Source organism: Crinia signifera, chromosome 2 (assembly GCF_055691185.1).
Source record: "Crinia signifera chromosome 2, ASM5569118v1, whole genome shotgun sequence".
NCBI lineage: Eukaryota > Metazoa > Chordata > Amphibia > Anura > Myobatrachidae > Crinia > Crinia signifera.
Genome location: NC_139218.1, coordinates 313230964 through 313250014, shown reverse-complemented (window position 1 = coordinate 313250014; position 19051 = coordinate 313230964).

Here is a 19051-nt window from a genome sequence, read left to right as displayed (position 1 = left end):
GCAGCTCCCTCCAACTCTGTACCACAGCTGCCATTACACAGCTCCCGCTACTCACCCAGGTCGCCCCCGCACAGGGGCGGATCCAGAAGAAAATGAAAGGGGAAGGGGGGCGGACAGTGGCAAAAAGTATATTTGTTGGCACTGATGCACCATACAACTTTGCTGGGAGTTATCACAACTGCTAGATCACATTTGCTGGGCTGCTTCTGTTCTCCTTCGGGGGAAAAATGCGGTACTTGTTTTCTAGCACGGCCACAACGATCATAATCGCGGTCATCGGGGGTAAAATCAGGGCCATCGCGGGCATCGCGGCCGCTAAAAAAATCGGGTGCGATGTGCCAGACGCGATGCCCGCGATTTCCCCATAGAGAACAATGTTAAATGGCTCAATTTACCCGCGATGACCACGATTTCCCATAGGAAACAATGTGAAATGGCTCAATTTACCCAAATTATCATAGGGAACAATGGTAAATGGGCCAAAAACACCCCTGAACATAAAAATGTCCCCCCAAAAGTACTATACGCCACCCCGCGATCAACGTGAACCCGAAGCGTGGCGAGCGCAGCGAGCCCGCGAGGGGCGGCGGTACGCGTCCTCCGACCTTTTCATGCCCTACTATCCACGTCGGCGTGGAGTTGAGAATAAAATAGTGTGGCGAGCGCAGCGAGCCACCGAGCCCGAAGCGTGGCGAGCGCAGCGTGCCCCGCGAGGGGACGCGGATACCTTCACAGTTATACGCGTCCCCTCGTGGGCTTCCCAGGTGTCCATGGCGACGCTCGCCACACTATTCTATTCTCAACTCCACGCCGACGTGGATAGTAGGGCATGAAAAGGTCGGAGGACGCGTACCGCCGCCCCTCGTGGGCTTGCTGCGCTCGCCACGCTTCGGGTTCACGTTGATGGCGGGGTGGCGTCAACTACTTTTGGGGGGACATTCCACTGCTCTGTGGGTTTTTTGGGGGTTTCTGGCCCATTTACCATTCTTCCCTATGCTGATTTGGGTAAATTGATCCATTTAACATTGTTTCCTATGGGAAATCGTGGTCATCGCGTGTAAATTGAGGCATTTAACATTGTTCCCTATGGGGAAATCGTGGGCATCGCGTCTGGACCATTTAAGCATTTTTAGGTGCACACGACGCGACCGACCCGATTTTTCACTGCTTTCAATGCATTTCAATGGAAAAATCGGGGGCATCGCGTCGGTCGCGTCGCAGGCCACTAAAGATTACCCCCGATGGCCGCGATTGTGGCCGTGCTAGGAAACAAGTACCAAAAATGCTTATACCCCCGTATATTCTGTATTGTGGCTCCACTAGGAAGCTTGTTTGCACGCCTGCACACCAAATATTTTCCACGTTTTTTCAGAAAGAACCCCAATTTTCGTATATAGGTAGGAGGGGGTGCTGTTCCCAGCAGTCAGGTTTACAATGTTAGGGACAAAAAGAGAAAAAGGACTGCTTTCGGGGGAACGCACTAAAAGAATCGAGTCATAAAATATAGCTTTTAATTAGTTATGATTAATAATCCCATAATAGACTTATATTCCTATGGTCACATAGAGAGGTCTGAGTCCTGCTATGGCACTATGTAGGGATGACGACAGAAGAGGTTCCCCCCGCCAGCCTAAAAACACAGCATCCCGTGACTGCCGGTTGATTAAGTAAGTATCTGCGGCAGCACCAGTTTATTTATGGCGCTCTTTCAATCTCTGGCCCACCCATCTTCCCACCACCACTGCCTGGTGAAGAGACACAGATGGCGGACCAGTAAAGGTGTGAGAGATAAAAGTACATTACACTACATTACTTTGACACTCCCCCCCCCCAAGCCAGAATTACTGTGACATTATCCCCATCCACAGGCAAACATTACTGTGACTCTCCCCCCCCAGCAAATATTACTGTGACTCTTTCCCCACTCCCCCCCAAATATTAATATGCCCCCCAAACCTTAATGTGACACTCTCCCCCCCAAAGCTTAATGTGACACTCTCCCCCCCAAAGATGAATGTGACACTCTCTCCCCAAACCCTAATGTGACACTCTCCCCCCTCCCTCCCCAAAACTTAATATGACACTATCCCCCCTCCCTCCCCAAACCTTAATGTAACACTCTAACCCCTCCCTCCCCAAACCTTAATGTGACACTCTCCCCCCTCCCCCCAAATCTTAATGTGACACTATCCCCCTCCCTCCCCAAACCTTAATGTAACACTCTCCCCCCTCCCTCCCCAAACCTTAATGTGACACTCTCCCCCCTCCCCCCAAACCTTAATGTGACACTATCCCCCCCTCCCTCCCCAAACCTTAATGTGACATTCTCCCCCCTCCCTCACCAAAATGTAATGTGACACTCTCCCCCCTCCCCCAAACCTTAATGTGACACTATCCCCCCACCTCCCTCCCCAAACCTTAATGTGACACTCTCCCCCCTCCCTCCCCAAACCTTAATGTGACACTCTCCCCCCTCCTTCCCCAAAATGTAATGTGACACTCACCCCCCTCCCCCCAAACCTTAATGTGACACTATCCCCCCTCCCTCCCCAAACCTTAATGTGACACTCTCCCCCCCTCCCTCCCCAAACCTTAATGTGACACTCCCCCCCCCTCCAAAAAAGCTTAATGTGACACTCTCCCCCGCTTATCTTTAGCAGAACTTGCCTCTGCTCCTGTGGGTGTCTGTGGTGTGGCTGCTGCTGCTCTTCTCCTTAGTGCTGCTGGACTGAGGCAGATCAGGGCTCCTCCAGTGCACACCGTGTGCTAACTACGCTGGCCGCGCGAACACTACGCTAATTCTGACAGGGACCGCTATGCTAACTACGTAACGAGCACCGTGCTATTACACAAGTACCAGCATCACAGATACATTTTTAGAGAAGCTAATATGTTTAAATGTATATAAAACATACAAAAGCAGAAATGTGTACATATCAAGCTATTATCACTTGATAAATAACAATGATGATGTGGTTTACAGTATCTGCCAAATTACATTTTACAGCGTCTATCTGTGCCTTTTCTTTGTATCCTAAAAAAAATCTACAAATATCATGCCAAAAATTAACTCTGTTCAGAGAATACACTAACACCTTGGGCAGGCTGAGATCAGCTCTGAATAACTGCATTTGAACTGACACCCTGAAATTACGAAGGTATACAATACAGGTCCTTGTATTCCATTGGCTCCAGGTTATTGTACTTTGGTACCTTGGTTCTTTAGTCATGCCCCTGATTATTCTATGTGAATTCCTGTTACTGCCCACAGCTTGTTTGCGGGATCGGCTTTGTTGATTGACTGCTGCCTGCTGCTGCTCTCTGCATGGCATCCAGAACTTGTGCTCAGTCTTCCTCTCTGAATTCCTGAGGAGTACTAGCTTGGCTGCAGCTGGGAAATAGCATTGAGGGAAAGAGGATTCAAGGGGGACATAGCAAAATACATATGCAAAGGTGTGTAGCTGGTAGAAGACACATGACTGCTGTTTCAGACTTCCACACCACATATGTAAAGCTGACACTGATATTGACTAGTCCTTAATAAGTCTGTAATTATCAGTTTCTTACTGAGATTTATACATGAATGCACATTTACCCATTAATTATGTGCTCAGGATTTTGTAAGGAAATGAGCCTGAAACAAATAGCTAAAATGGAACACAATGAAGGGAAAATCTGTAATGTCAAGCTGTCCTCTAATAGTGCCAACTTGTGCTGAGCATTTGTCCCTAACCCTTATTTGTGCAAGTTCTTTTGTCCGATATGTTGACACTAAATAATAGGGTAAATGAAAGTTTGTGAAGCATTCGTAATTAGTATATTTTCACCAAACCATGGGGCCGATTCACACCCGTTCATTCTGGTCCGAAGTCATCACCTTCCCCGATGTTTGGGATCTGCACATGTGCATGCGCGAATATGCACTAGAGATGTGCACCGGCCACTTTTCGGGTTTTGGGTTTTGGGTTCTGATTACCTTGAGGTTTTGGGTTCTAATGGGTTTTGCCAAAACACCTCCTAAGTGTTTTGTGTTTGGATTTCTTGGGTTTTGGGTTCTGATTTTTTTGTTAAAAAAGCATAAAAACTGCTAAAATCGCATAATTTTTTTTTTTTTTTGCTCCTACGCTATATTAACCTCAATAACATTCATTTCCACTCATTTACAGTCTATTCTGAACAGCTCACACCTTACAATATTGTTTTTAGGGCAAAAGGTTGCACCGAGGTAGCTGGATAACTATGATAAGCCACACAAGTGTGCGGCACAAACACTAGACTGATATGGCACACTTAGCATACCCTCTAGGCTGATACTGCACACCTAGAATTACCCCTGGACTGATATGGCACAGGTAGCATCAACCCTGGACTAATACGTCACATTTAGCATCACCCCTGGACTGATATGGCACACTTAGCATCCACCCTAGTCTGATACGGCACACCTGGCATCACCCCTGGACTGATATGGCATGCTTAGCATCACCCCTGGACTAATACAGCACACTTGGCAGCACCCCATGAATTATACGGCAGACTTGGCTTACCCCAGGAATTATACGGCACAGATGGTGGCACCCCTGACCTGATACAGCACACATGGAATTATACGGCACAGATGGCGGCACCCCTGGACTGTTACGGCACACATGGCGGCAGGCATGGAATTATACGCAGACAAATTCCTGCAGTAAAAATAAAAATGTGTATTCTTTTAATTATAAAAAAGAGCAGCACACCTTACTTAGCAACACCCCATGAATTATACAGCACTCTTGGCTCACCCCTGGACTACAGCGCATTTAACAGCCCTTGCAGTAAAAAAAAAAAACACCTTAATTTTATTTTCATTAAAAAAAAAGGGCATCTCCCCTGGTCTGATATGGGACACATGGGGCACCCCTGGAATTATACGGCACACATGCGGGCACCCCAGGACTGATACAGGACACATAGGGGCACCCCTGGACAAATACAGCACACATGTGGGCACCCCTGGATGAGTACAGCACACATGTGGGCACCCCTGGACTGATAGTACTGGTAGCCAGTGGAAACAGCAGATTGGAATTATATACTGCAATAAATACTGGTAGCCAGTGGCAACAGACTGGAATTATATACTGCGATAAATACTGGTAGCTAGTGGAAACAGCAGACTGGATTTTTATATACTGTGATAAATAATACTGGTAGCCAGCGGCAACAGCAGACTGGAATTATATACTGCGATAAATACTGGTAGCCAGTGGAAACAGCAGACTGGATTTATATACTGTGATAAATAATACTGGTAGCCAGAGGCAACAGCAGACTGGAATTATATACTGCGATAAATACTGGTAGCCAGTGGCAACAGCAGACTAGAATTATATACTGCAATAAATAAAATACTGGTAGCCACTGCCAGTGGCAACAGCAAACTGGAATTATATACTTTGATAGGTACTGGTAGCCAGGGGCAACAGCACACTGGAATTATATACTGCAATAGGTACTGGTAGGCACTAGCCAGTGGCAACAGCAGAGAGCAGACTGCAGAAGACACTAGGCAGTGCAGGGCAGGCAGTGGCACTAGCAGCACCAGTGGACTATCACACTGTGACTGACTATACAGGAGCAGACTCAGCAGAGGCAGGCCCCAGCACAAAGGAGAGACAGAACACAGCACCAGTCATCCTTGCAATGGTGATGTCTTGATCACTGAGCAGAGACACAGTACACAGCAGCACGGGCCCCAGCAGAGACCACACACAGCAGCAGCACACCTTTCCCTACCCTTCTCCGAGATTGGAGTGAAGATGGCGGCGCGAGGTTGCGGAATTTAAGGGTTCCGTGATCTCGCGAGAATCCGACGCCGGGCGATGACGTTTTGCCCGTGCGCCCGGATTCGAGTCAGGCGGGAAGCGCCGAGCGCTGCTCGTATCCGGGCCCGGATTGATGACGTCCGTGCTGGCTCGGATCTGAGGAATCCGAGCCCGCACATCTCTAATATGCACATGCCCAAACCCCGGCTTCGGAAAGTTTTACACTCGCCAAGCCGTGTGCTCGAGACAGAGCCGGTGCAGAGGGGGGGGGGGGCACCCCGGCGGTCACTCGCTCCACGGGAGGGGGGGGTGAAGAAGGAGCAGCATCTCCCTCCACGGGGCGGGGGTGTGGGCGAGCGGGCAGTGGCAGGAGATGGCTGCAGTGTCACTGCACGTGAGGGGGCTGGTGAGAGAGAGAGGGAGCAGCGTCTTGCTCCAGGGTGGGGGGGTGTTGAGATGTGGCGATGGCCGCAGAGTCACTGCATGGGGGCTGGTGAGAGAGAGGGAGCTGCTCACCTGATGGGGGGGGGGCTGATCCAAGTGGCCGCCCTCCAGTGGCCGGAGCCCTAGGCAAATGCCTAAGGCTGCCTAGTGGTGGCGCCGGCCCTGTCTCCAGACAGGGAAGGCCAGGGACAGGCAGGGGGCAGCAACAGGGGGACGCTGAGCGTTTTATGGGTATCAGCATAAAAACGCTGGGTGTTCCCCTAGGGGTGCAAGCATGTTGATGCCTACTCAGGGCGGGTGGCTAATATCACATGATGTCAGCGTCCGTCCCGAATTCGAAGATCAGAGGCCATCTGAAATGTAAGTATTGGTTTACGTTTCAGACCGAAGGCTAAAGAAATCATTCGATGGTCAGCTGCATGTGAGTGTATGTGTAAGCGTACATATCCCCCTCGCATGCAAATGCAGGGATTCACACTGCGGGGGGCTCAGTCGTTTAGTCTGGTGGCGGGCACCTGTTCGCTAGGCTGTGAACATATGAAGCCTAGCGAACACATCTGAATCAGGCCCCATATGCATAGATTTCCTTCTCAGAAGAACCATTTAAAAATATATATGGTTGGATTAGGGCCAGCTCTTACATACGCTAAAGGGAAAAAATAACATAATTTAGTCACTGAGAGAATGATATTGAAATACCAAGAGTCCAGATCCCGGTGGATCCTGGTGAGTGTTCTAAGTCTACCCCTAGCCATAGACACTCCCTCCCACAGCCTTACTCTAACTGCCCCTTTCTGCAGGATAACCCCCGTGGCAAGGAGACGCACCTCATTGGGTCCAGAGCCAGACTACAGTGGGTGGAGGCCATGGGGGTGAGTGTGTGTGTATGGAGGGAACACTTTAACTGATACGCACGCAAGGCAGAGGGCAGCTTGACAGGTATGTACATGCACTCTACTTAATATGAAATGGGGGGAATGATGTGTGACCATGTCACCTATTTATTTACTGTATGTGCTAATATCTTGCACACAAGAACCCATCCCAATTTCTCTCTAGCCTCTCCCAAGTCCCGGGCCCTCTAAAGCCTTAATCCAACTCTGGGATCCCACTATCATCATGTAAAACTTGCCACAAATTGAAACCCATGTAGTACAAATCCTCAAAAAGTCGAGACACCAAAAATGTCACCCCTCCAAATGACCAACCAGCCTGGAGCTGAGAGCCCAATACTATTCCCACATCCCCAGTATTGGTAGTATTAAGATTTTTTTTTACAGAAGGACTACAGGTCCCAGTCACTCTTCCCCAGCATGTCAGTAGCAACAAGTTCTATCCTGCCAGAGCCTGCTGTTACCTGTAGTCCTCCTGTGAAGAAAATATTACAATAATCACACACTGAAAGGATAAATCCTTTATTTAAACAAGAAACAAAAATACCACACACACACTTCACACAGCACTTACATCCTGCGGTGTGCTTGGTCCTCTTCCTTTAATTAAGTACTGCAGTCTTCCTAAAATAACAAACTGGCCACCGTTCCCACATTAAACTGAATAGGGAAGAGCTGATTGGCTATTGAGTGGTCCCCATACTGTGTGAATAGGCACTCTAGGGTTCCATGAGGCTCTTGCAGGGATGACTCAGGTTGGTGGTCATATACATATTACCAGTGATAGTCAAAACCAGTGCTAGTGGTTGACAAGCATGATACATGTGGGCAATAATAAGCACCACTGCACACTGCTTAGTGACTGAATATAACAATGACAGGTAAGCAGTGGGGAGTACTGGTAGGGGCATGACCTCACGGTCCAAATCCCCATGTCTGTCACTGCTGGGGTCCGGGGATGCTTGGCTGCCCCTGGGGACAAGTCAGTGTGCAGTGCTAGCTTGTACACTGTGACAGGAGCCATGTGCTGAACATAATGCACCTTCCAACTGTCCTGTTATTTTGGGATAGTCCGTGGGAATGGGTTGCCAACATTGATATTGGGTTGATGATGAAATCCAATGGATTATAAATACTGTATGCAGATTTTTGTAGTCAAAAACCCTTTCTGTGTCTAGTGATTTAATTTAATTTCAGCATAGAACCAAAATATGGTGGAAAAATGACATACAATTGTAATCTCAAAATAAATTTATATTTATGAGAGAGCACCACATGATTAGAGAGTCAAGAAATATCAAAATGTAATATAAGAAACAATTTCCTTCTGATGAAACCGCTGTGTCACTAGAGCGGAGAAACGCGTCAAGGGTTTTGGGGTACATACCCCTCAATATATTGACCACCCGGATTGCCTACCACCTTTAAATTGGATAAAACAGCTTCTAAAACTTGTTCCATCCTCTGGCTATTTCCCTAGATCAGTCTATTTGTACATCTCTACAGCTCCTTACAGCGCACCTGCTCTTGCAACCTGGAAGTGCGGCTCACTCCCTGCTGAATATCTTTCCGGCGGACGGATTACGGAGGAAGCCCGCCGGGCGGGTGTAGCTTGAGCCGCAGAAGATGCCTTCCTTGCTTTCTACTGCGGGAGTCTCCGTGTAACGTGAGCAATTTCAGATGCTTTCTACTTTGTGCTGCTGCAGGATTCTGTGTGCACTTTATCATCGGCCAAGGTATCACTGTTTATCCATGTTCGCAGGCACTGTCTATACTCATAATAATCAGCTGTGATTGACTTACCATCCAGGGCAGTTATTTTACTCGCCTATAACACTTTCTGATATAACGGAATCATCTATTATTAATTTTGCACTAAGTCCAGAGAATATTATCATCATTATTGCTTTTATTTTTTAAGGTGGACATTACAAATACCACTCCGGATTTGGCCTAGATTGAATGCTATTAACAACATATCTTTTTGTGAGGAGTTAATGTAATTTAATTTTATTGATTAAGTGATTTTATTGTTATCTGTATATGTGATTTTTTTCAGTTTACTATATTTTTATACATTATAAAGAATGATTTCTTATATTAAATTTTGATATTTCTTGACTCTCTAATCGTGTGGCGCTCTCTCATATATATACAAATATAAATTTATTTTGAGATTACAATTGTATATCGTTTTTCCACCTTATTCTTACTCAGGCAATCTCCAGATTGCCACTGGAAGCAGCCTTTAGTTATTATAATCATTTGATTATATAATTTATATATTAGTGGAGCGGACACACAGTTACAGCTCCCGATTTGCTTTTTTGGTAGTACCAAAAATATACCTTTAGTAAATGTACCCCTTAATGTAACTACAGTATTTGCTTTGTGCTGTCTGATCCTTTCCTAAATGGTAGAACTGTACCCTACATAATTTTTTTTACAATATACAAGTTACCTTATACCAAAATGCACACATACAGTAATATATTCTAGCACAGGGGTGGCCAACCAATCAGAGACAAAGAGCCAATAAATATGTTCTGTTAAAACAAAGAGCCGATACCATTTAAAAATGGGCATGTCCTATCTAACAGAAGGCCATGCCCCATTTTGAAATGGGTTGTGGCTTAGGTGGCACAAGGCCCTGACCCATTTTTTGTTTACGGCATAAGAAAAACCGCACTCCATTAATGCTATAAATCCTGGGTGCTAAATGACATAACAGTTAGGATATGTAAGCTTTCCCAAACTGTAAAAAAAAAGTTTGATAAATTGCATAAAAGGCCCAAAAAAGGTTATGAAGCAGCACATGGCAACATATTGGGGAGAGAGAGAAAGAGAGAGAGGGGGGGGGGGGGGGGGGGAATGAGAACAGGGCCGGTGTAAGGCTTCTCAGCACCCTAGGCAAAACTTCAGCCTATTTCCCCCCCCCCCCCCCCCCCCCCCTCTCCAAAATAAAAATCATGTAGTCCTCCCAGCCCCCCCGGGAAGGTGGGCAAGTCCCCTGCTTTCCCTGAAGGCCCTCTGCACCCTCCCCTTTTCCACCCACAACAGAGTTCAAGGAAGAGGGGGCAAGTGGGAAGGTGAGGTCTTAGAAGTTCCACAGTCGCCACCTGCATTAAGTACAACAAGGATCTTCATAGACATCCTTGATTTTTTGATTTGCAGACTTGATGGTGCCCCCCAGATCCCGGCGCCCTAGGCAGATGCCTAATGCTGCCTAATGGTAGAGCCGGCCCTGAAGGAGAATATTACATACGTTTAAATTAGCCCAGGAGGGCTCACGATGGCAGGAGGCAGTGAAGGTGCCACACGGAGCTTGAGACCTCAAAGCGGCATACGCACTCCGTCCGCAGAAACTACAATGGTGCCGGGGACACTGCCTCATAGTGCTACTGCTCATGCGCACGGTCACGGCATAGTTGTGCTGATTAACCTTTCTGTGATTTTTCCATAACAATTAAAGTAGGAACTTGCTGGACTAACAATATGAGTTTTCGTTTATAGTATGCTAAAGACTTAGTTGAAGTCTGGATCTTTTTTAATAAAAGATTTGTGTCTGAATAATCATGGTAGGGCAAATTGTCTTTTGAATAAATAAAATAGAATAGGCTGATAACATTAACCTTGTGCACTTCAGCATTCCTGCACATAAAGCACTTTTCCATCTGTAATGAACCAAAAGAGTTGCAGCCTTGAAGTGCAGTAAAGTGTATTTTTTTTTTCATTTTGTAATTTAAGTAAGTGTGCATATTAATAAATTATCGTTAAATGTTAGGCACCAGGTGATCAAGATTAGACTAATTAAAATGCTGTTCAAACCAGCTTGAGATTGAACATCGGGGAAGAAAATTAGCAGCATTCAAAAAAGAGAAGTCTACATCAAGCATCTATCCCTGTAGCATTAAGTAGAAGGTGCCTGCTGTTAATAAAGGGTTAAATGAAATGAAATACTCCCTTTATCTAGCACAGGCAGATTTGGTGAATCTTGTTATTAAAGTAGAGAGTTTATAAGATGTCAAATACTTACTAATCTTTTTTTAGTGAGTAATATGAAAGAAGTAAGGAAAGTCAATGTCACGTGTATGTCAAAGATGACAGCTGATGTTAAGTGATAGGAAAGGATGGATGGCAGATTACATTTTGATGCACACAGTGTTTTGCGGGTTATTGAATTTGCTATCTTCTAAAGATACACATGTGTTTAACTACTCCGACACTTAAAGTTCAAGTTTTATTTCAGTGGCAAAAAACTTAAAGAGCCTAAATTAGATAGATAGATAGATAGATGACCGATATATAGGCCGTTCGCTTGAACAATTGAATATCGATGTACCATTGGCCACTGCGTACGAGCTATATAACTGTGAACAGTGTCTTTCACGGATATTTTGCGTTGGCTGTGCAACACAGCCGATGGCTGATATATCTAAAGATTCATGGGCACATCATGCTGTGTGTACTGGCGATCCAGTGACCTTGGCTAGAGCCGTTGGTGACAGCTCAGTGGGTGCCCGTCCATTTGTGATGTCAGTCCCAACAGATCGGGCAGCATGTATCCAGATCGATTGATCTGCAGATATATCTACTATATTTATATATACCCAGATTTACACATTGCCCAATCACTTAACGATATATCGGCTGATCAATTGATCAGCCAATATATCTGCCAGTGTCTACCCAACATTACAGTGCATGTTTTCCATATTATCTAGCTGGAACACAAATCTATTAATTACTAACTGACATGTTTTAAAATATCCACAGGTGGTTCTAATTATTTGATTTCTGATTCTGTATTGAACGGGTGGGTAAGCATCCCACCCGCCGGGCCATGACCATGTGTTAATAGCAGAAGGACAACCTTTATGTGTGACATATTTCTATGATGCTGTTATCTGAGCAGGGCACATCATATACCAAATTAGAGGTCCTTTAATTGATTCCTTGTTTTGGAGTTATTTGGTAAAATGTCCATCTGCAAATTACAGTAAATAAATAATAAATAATTACAAAAAAATCTCCATTGTGTGCATTTCCAGCAGCGGTAGGTTTAACCACTTGTCCGGAATGGTCGCTTCATTTGTGCCCACACCAGGCAGTGTGTTATCTAATTGCGAGCTCCTGATTAACGGCTCCTAATTGGCTGCTGGGCCGTGAGCTCCGATTGGCTTGCAGCAGCTGAGTAAGGCAACATTGTAATCAGGATGCTGACAGCAATAAAGAAGACACTATCAGAGCCCTAATTACTATGGCGCCTTTCTAATGCTGCTTTCCCACTGCAGACCAGTTTAAAGTACTGGTAATCTTAAATGGTATTTAAAACGGTATTAGCATTCCCACTGCAGCAGATTACCGTTTTAAATACCATTTAAGTACCATTCCCATTGCAGTGAACCGTGTAAAATGTAGAGTGCCTACCCCCCCCCCCCCCAGTGTAAAGAGTGCCTAATCCCTCCCCCCCCCCAATCCAAGTGTAAAGAGTGCCTAACCCCCCATACTTGCACTGTGCCCCACCTCCCCTCCCTTTGTACTTACCTGCACGGGGATGCAGGGCAGTGGGGAGGCAGCGGGGGTCCATGCAGGGTCCATGCAGGGTACAGGCAGTCCCAGTGCCTGATGAGAACTAATAGTTCTCACTTTGCGCATATGTAATGAATGCACGTGCATACTAATGAGCCGCTCATTACATATGCGTATTATGCACGTGCACTCATTACATATGGGCAAAGTGAGAACTACTAGGTCTCATCAGGCACTGGGACTGCCTGGAGGCTAAATAACGTTTAAGAGGCATTCCCACTGCCTCTTAAACGTTATTTTAATGTTTAGGACTCTGCTTTAAAAACGGGTTGAAATACCATTTAGCTTTAAACGGTATTTCAACTCTGGCACTTTCCCACTGCAGCCTTAAAACGGTAAATTGCACTGAAAATTGGCAATTTACCGTTTTAAGGCTGCAGTGGGAAAGGGGCATTAGCTGCGTACTCTGTGTAACAGGTAGGCTGGCCCTGGCTCCCGCTCTCAAAGAGACCTCCTGTTCCTTCTGCTTACCTGTACCCTCCCCCGCTGTCTGCTGATCAGTAAGCAAGGCAGGACCCTCTACCCAACAAGTGCAGGTACTGTATTAGCAGCTGCTGACAAATTTGAAACCCCCTCAGCTCCTAATACCCCTTTGACTCTGACAATTTTTTCCCAGGTTATTGCACATGAACACGCAACAACCTGGGAAACTGGTCAGTGTGAAAGGGCCCTGGAAGTTTGTTCAGGGTCCAACATTTCGGCATTTTATCCCGGTTCTTGCCCAGGGTTGGATCCGGAACAGTCATGGGTCCAGGGGCAGTGTGAACGGGTATATCGGGTCAATGCGACACGGGTCCCGTTCACTGCACTGTAAAGGCACCACTAGGAGATGCTGACATCTCCCAGCTCCACCCTGGCCCCGCCTCCCGATTACATCACCCGTCCAGCTTTATGCTGAGTCGGGCAGCTAGTGTGAAAACGCTTACAAGCTGGGTCACAGCTGGGATTTTGTACCCGGCTTGCGACCCGGCATGCAAATGCTTTCCAGTGTGAAATGTGGCTTTCCAGTGGGTATCTGGTGGCTGCTCAGATGAGCAACACTGGTAAAATGAAAGTTGCACTGTTACGAATGCTCCGATTAGGATGATTGATGCTCCAATGTCTGAAAAAAAGTGTGTTTTTCACAAATATTAAAATAAATGTATTATTTTTTTTCTAAAATCATTTTGCTGTATCAGTTCAAGGGGGGGGGGGGGGGGGCACCTTTATTTTTTTTTTTTTTAAACAGAGCAGCTGCAATATATTGTGGCCAGACATTGGTTTTAACAAAGCGGGCAGTTTTAGGGGTGGTCCGGCTGTGACTTTTCTTCCCCTTACTTCACATTACTTCCTCTCTACTTACATCACCCTCTCACACACAGCTTACGGTCTGTCGGTATAAAAACCTCTAGAGGAAAGGAGCCTGTCCTGGCCTGACTTTTTAGAATCCCCGACAAACATGCATGCCAGTCTAGTTTTACAACATCAGTCCTTTGGCCCAGCTTTTCCCCACTGTGTCAGTCATGGGAAGATGCTTACTGCACCTGCTGTTGTGTATAGCTTCTCTGTATGTACAATGGTGGTGGGCTGGATGAAGGGTTAGTACTTCAAACACTGCATTCTCCTGATCTCTGCCACTCTTTTGTCTCTCTCTCTCTCTCTCTCACTCTCTCTCTCTCTCTCTCTCTGTCCACCTCCCTCCATCTCTCATCTCCCTCTATCCATCTCTCTTCCCCCTCACTCTCTATTTTTATCTCCCCACTTCTTTCTATCTCTTTCTCTCTCCCCTCTTTCTCTCTCTCTCAGCTATAATATTAAACACCCATTTTTTTTCTGCCTGTCTTCCCCTTTGATACTTTCCCTAAACATCCTAGCATCTGATGTGTGTGACCTCTAGCATGTATATACATCATATTTCAAAACTTACAAACTAAACCTGAAATAAAGACTCGGAGACTTAGGTTTGGCAGAATTTGTTAGCTGATTTATTTTAGCACTTTTAAGCTAGATTAATTTATTAATAATTAATTAATTAATGGTGGCCCAGAAAGAACGGCTAATTAACTAAGCTCCACCCACACAATCTGCATACGTAATCAAGCCTACCCTAACAAGCGGTATCCGCTCGACCTACTGCATTGACTACCCACCCATCTGATGGGTTCGCTGCCTCCCGAGCGGGAGATCGAGCGAAGGCCTAAGCCAATGAGAGGCGAGCGCACCGAAAAGCAAACATATACGTAGCATCATCATTTGAATAAGAACTAATTCTATTCACCTGCCGTTCTTTCCCGCCTATCAGCCAACGCGATTAACACCCACCCAACCATAATAACACAAGGGAGGGAGGGCGGGAAAACTTTCAGGAAAGAGAGAAATACTCCTCCCTTTCCTGCCCTGATATCCCAGCTAACACTGCTCTTCCCTAAGTCCTTATTGGACCACCGAGTCACATGCTTCCCTAGGTCACACAACAGTCTTGGATGTTTAACCCACTCCATGCCTATTGCAGACATTACGTTATTCTAAACATCCTAGCATCTGATGTGTGTGACCTCTAGCATGTATATACATCATATTTCAAAACTTACAAACTAAACCTGAAATAAAGACTCGGAGACTTAGGTTTGGCAGAATTTGTTAGCTGATTTATTTTAGCACTTTTAAGCTAGATTAATTTATTAATAATTAATTAATTAATGGTGGCCCAGAAAGAACGGCTAATTAACTAAGCTCCACCCACACAATCTGCATACGTAATCAAGCCTACCCTAACAAGCGGTATCCGCTCGACCTACTGCATTGACTACCCACCCATCTGATGGGTTCGCTGCCCCCCGAGCGGGAGATCGAGCGAAGGCCTAAGCCAATGAGAGGCGAGCGCACCGAAAAGCAAACATATACGTAGCATCATCATTTGAATAAGAACTAATTCTATTCACCTGCCGTTCTTTCCCGCCAAAGCGGGGACTCTGAGCCCAGAATCCCCGCCCGGCCACCAACCTAACGCACTGAGCTACAACCAGAGATAGATCCTCCAAAATTAATGAACCATCCCTAACCAAATGCACCCCGTTAGGCAGGAAGACCTGATGGCACCAAAACCTAATCCTCTCCTGTGGGTCAACAGCTCCTCTGGCAGCTAGAACCCACTGTGCCACCGCCGATATAGCTGCTTCCGAGCCTCATTTGAAGCCTTACCATTTCTAACATCTCTCAAAACGGAGTCGGGGAAACAATTGGAGACCAACCAAGGTGCAGAAAAACCAAGCTGTATTAATGGCTGCAAGATCACTCAAGATCAAGGCCGACAGCTTCAATCGGGACATTTTCCCAAATTGTTGCCTCCAGCTGAAGTACCAAAGACCTCAGACACTGGCGGACGTTCACCTCAAGGAACGCTTCTAAACTCAAGCCAGTACGGCCCTCGAACTCCAAGCCACCAGACTAACAGAGAATTCGCAACCGGCCTACCCCCAGATGAGGCCCAGCCGGCTGCCCAATACACAAATGAATGTTCAACTATGCACACTCTGAGCCTATCCTTCATACCTCTAAAGGAGAAGCTATAAGAGGAGACTAGTAGTATTTATATTAAAGGGTTGACCTAAGTATAATAGGAGGATCTGCCAAAAAGAAAATAAATTTGTTCTGTTGAAGCACAATTTTAGGTGCTTAAGACATGCTCCAATACCAATTGAAGCCATACCAGGAAACAAAGATGGAAAGAGACAAACAGGGGGAGGGCAAGGTAATGGAAGGGTATAAGGAAAAAACGGGTGTACTCGGCCGGAGAAAAAACGACTGGACCTGCTGAGGGACTCTTAATTGAGACTATAGCCGAATCAGAGTGATCAAATTCAGTCCGTCAGTTCAGGCAAAAAGCGAGAAAACTCCGGACGCTGGCCCAACAGCAGAGCGTAGCTAATCCCCGAGTAGGATGGACAAGGATGGGGGAATAAACAAATGACCTCAATCAAACACATACATACAAAGCTCAAGGACCTACAGCGCAGTAGGTGAGGCCTAATGTACTATTTAAATTGCGGAGCGCCATCTTCCTAGCGATTTAAAGCTCGACAAGGCCAATTGAGCGGCTATAGCCGATGTGGCAGCCCCAAGGCAGTGGGAATGGATTCCAAATTCCCAATGGAAACTCGCTGGACAACGCCACCTCGACCCAGCAAACTGACATCAGGTCATCAGAGAGCCACCAAACTGCAGGAGCCAGAGCCTGCAAAGGAAAGCCTGACCAGTGTATAAATGTTTGCCAAGGCCACTGGGAGGATGACCTAGGGCACCACAGGAACCAAGGACACACTTCCGCCCCCAGCCGTCAGATCCATCTCGGCCGCCTAATCTTAAACCCCCGAACCCCGGGGACTAGTCGGATATCTTATGCCAGCAAAAAACGCAGCGCGGGTCCTAGAAAGCACTACCAGATAAGGCACCCGAGGGGCACCATGCAGCTGTAGCAAAACAGCAAGGATAGACTCCTCCCGGACAATAGCGTATCGTAAGCAGTGTCTGCGCAACCCTAAACCAGCAGCAAGCAAAAGGTGATGGGGTGGTGGGGAGGGGAGGGCATTTTTTGGAAAAATCAAAAGAAAAAAGAAAATACCCATTAGGTAATGCGCCAGTACCACCCTGAAGTTCCCGGCACTAAAATCTCCTAGAATAGACAACATTAACCCCAACCCCCGCCAACCTGACTGCGCAGATCAGCCAACCCAACGCCCGGAACATACGTTCCCTAAATAGAATTGGGAAGTGAAAACATTGCAGGGCGAGCTGCCCCTAGCCCACGCAACCAAGAAGACCCGGCCTACTGGGTAGATGGCTGCAGCCCTGCATTGACAACTACTAGAGCCAGCTGGATACCATCCTGCCCAATTATGGTAGACAAGCGAACCAGATGATGGGATCTGGCCACGCCCGCAGCGGCCCTTATTAGTGAGTGGCAGACAAGTGACCCATGGGTACAAATGACTTCAGGTAACAGAGGTCATACACAGCGGCAATCTGGATTCCCAGAAAGGACAGGTAAGTAACCGCTCCTCCATTCCAACCTAGCGATTAGCACACCAAAATGTCCGAATAGCGAACGGAAACCACCCAGGAGCCTAGCGCAGCGTTCAGAATAAGCAGGGCCAACAAAAAGCAATTCCTAAAGGTAGTGAGAGATACAGCCCTGACACGGGGACACTTCAACGCCCCAGTGTAAAGGTGTGTAACCCCTTAAATTATGCATGAGAAATGGAACACCCCATCGGCAACACTTGACGATGAAGTACTCCTCGCCTCTCCACAGCAGATCCGTTCGCTAAGGCTAGTGAATAACAGGCTAAAGGTGTTATAATCCTGATTTATTTATTCATGGCATTGCTGCTATTTAATTGGTAGTGGTGATGTACATTGTTCCCATACTACGTAGTGTGTTACAGGGGATCTATGCACCCATAGATTGCTGCCTTGAACTTAAAGTCTATATTTTAATTCACCTGGACACGTATGCCCACCAAAACTCATTTCGTTCTTGGCATCCAATACATTTTAGAAGTATTATTGTGGAATATTATTATCGAAAATAATGATTATTACTGCAATGCTAGAGATTTTGCCTTTTTTTTTTTTTTTTTTTTTTGCTGCTCGTCACACATTCGAGAAGCAAATATTTTGATTTGAACGACCCCTAATCCAGATATGTGTCCGTAGCATAGCCTGGAGCGCTGGAAATTTTTAGAAGAGAATATTACTGTGCGAGAACACAGCGTTGCCCATGCGCTTACCTGATGTGTTCTACCGCCAATAATGTCACCTTTCCCTCACTCATCGTAATTTTAGCATTGCAAAGCAAATGACAGGTCTTGTACCTTAGAATACAGCTAATCCAAGCTTTAGAGGCTGATGCTCCTAAATAACTCATTCGCTGGTACTGCGTTTCCACCACCATGTTATGTAATCTATTTATTCTGCAGTAATAATCACACCCTTCTGGAGAAGGATGGTCCCTGAGCTGAACTACTTTATTAGGAACGCTGTATCTGGGGCAGGGGTTCCCAATCTTTTTCTAATTGCGACACCCTAGAGTATCAGAATTTTTCCAAGGCACCTCCAGGCCCCAAAAATATATCAAATTAAGTAGATTCTGTTGATATATTTCTCTTAGGGTCAGTTATGTGGTAAAGGGCAGGATTTGCTTCCGATTGTACACATTTTATGATTGGCAGCCAACCAGCACTGGTTTTGTCCAGAAATAATTGAACGTAAATAGTTTGAATTGGTCCCGGACCACCAACCCGAGGCACCCCTGCCAGTATCCTGAGGCACCCCAGG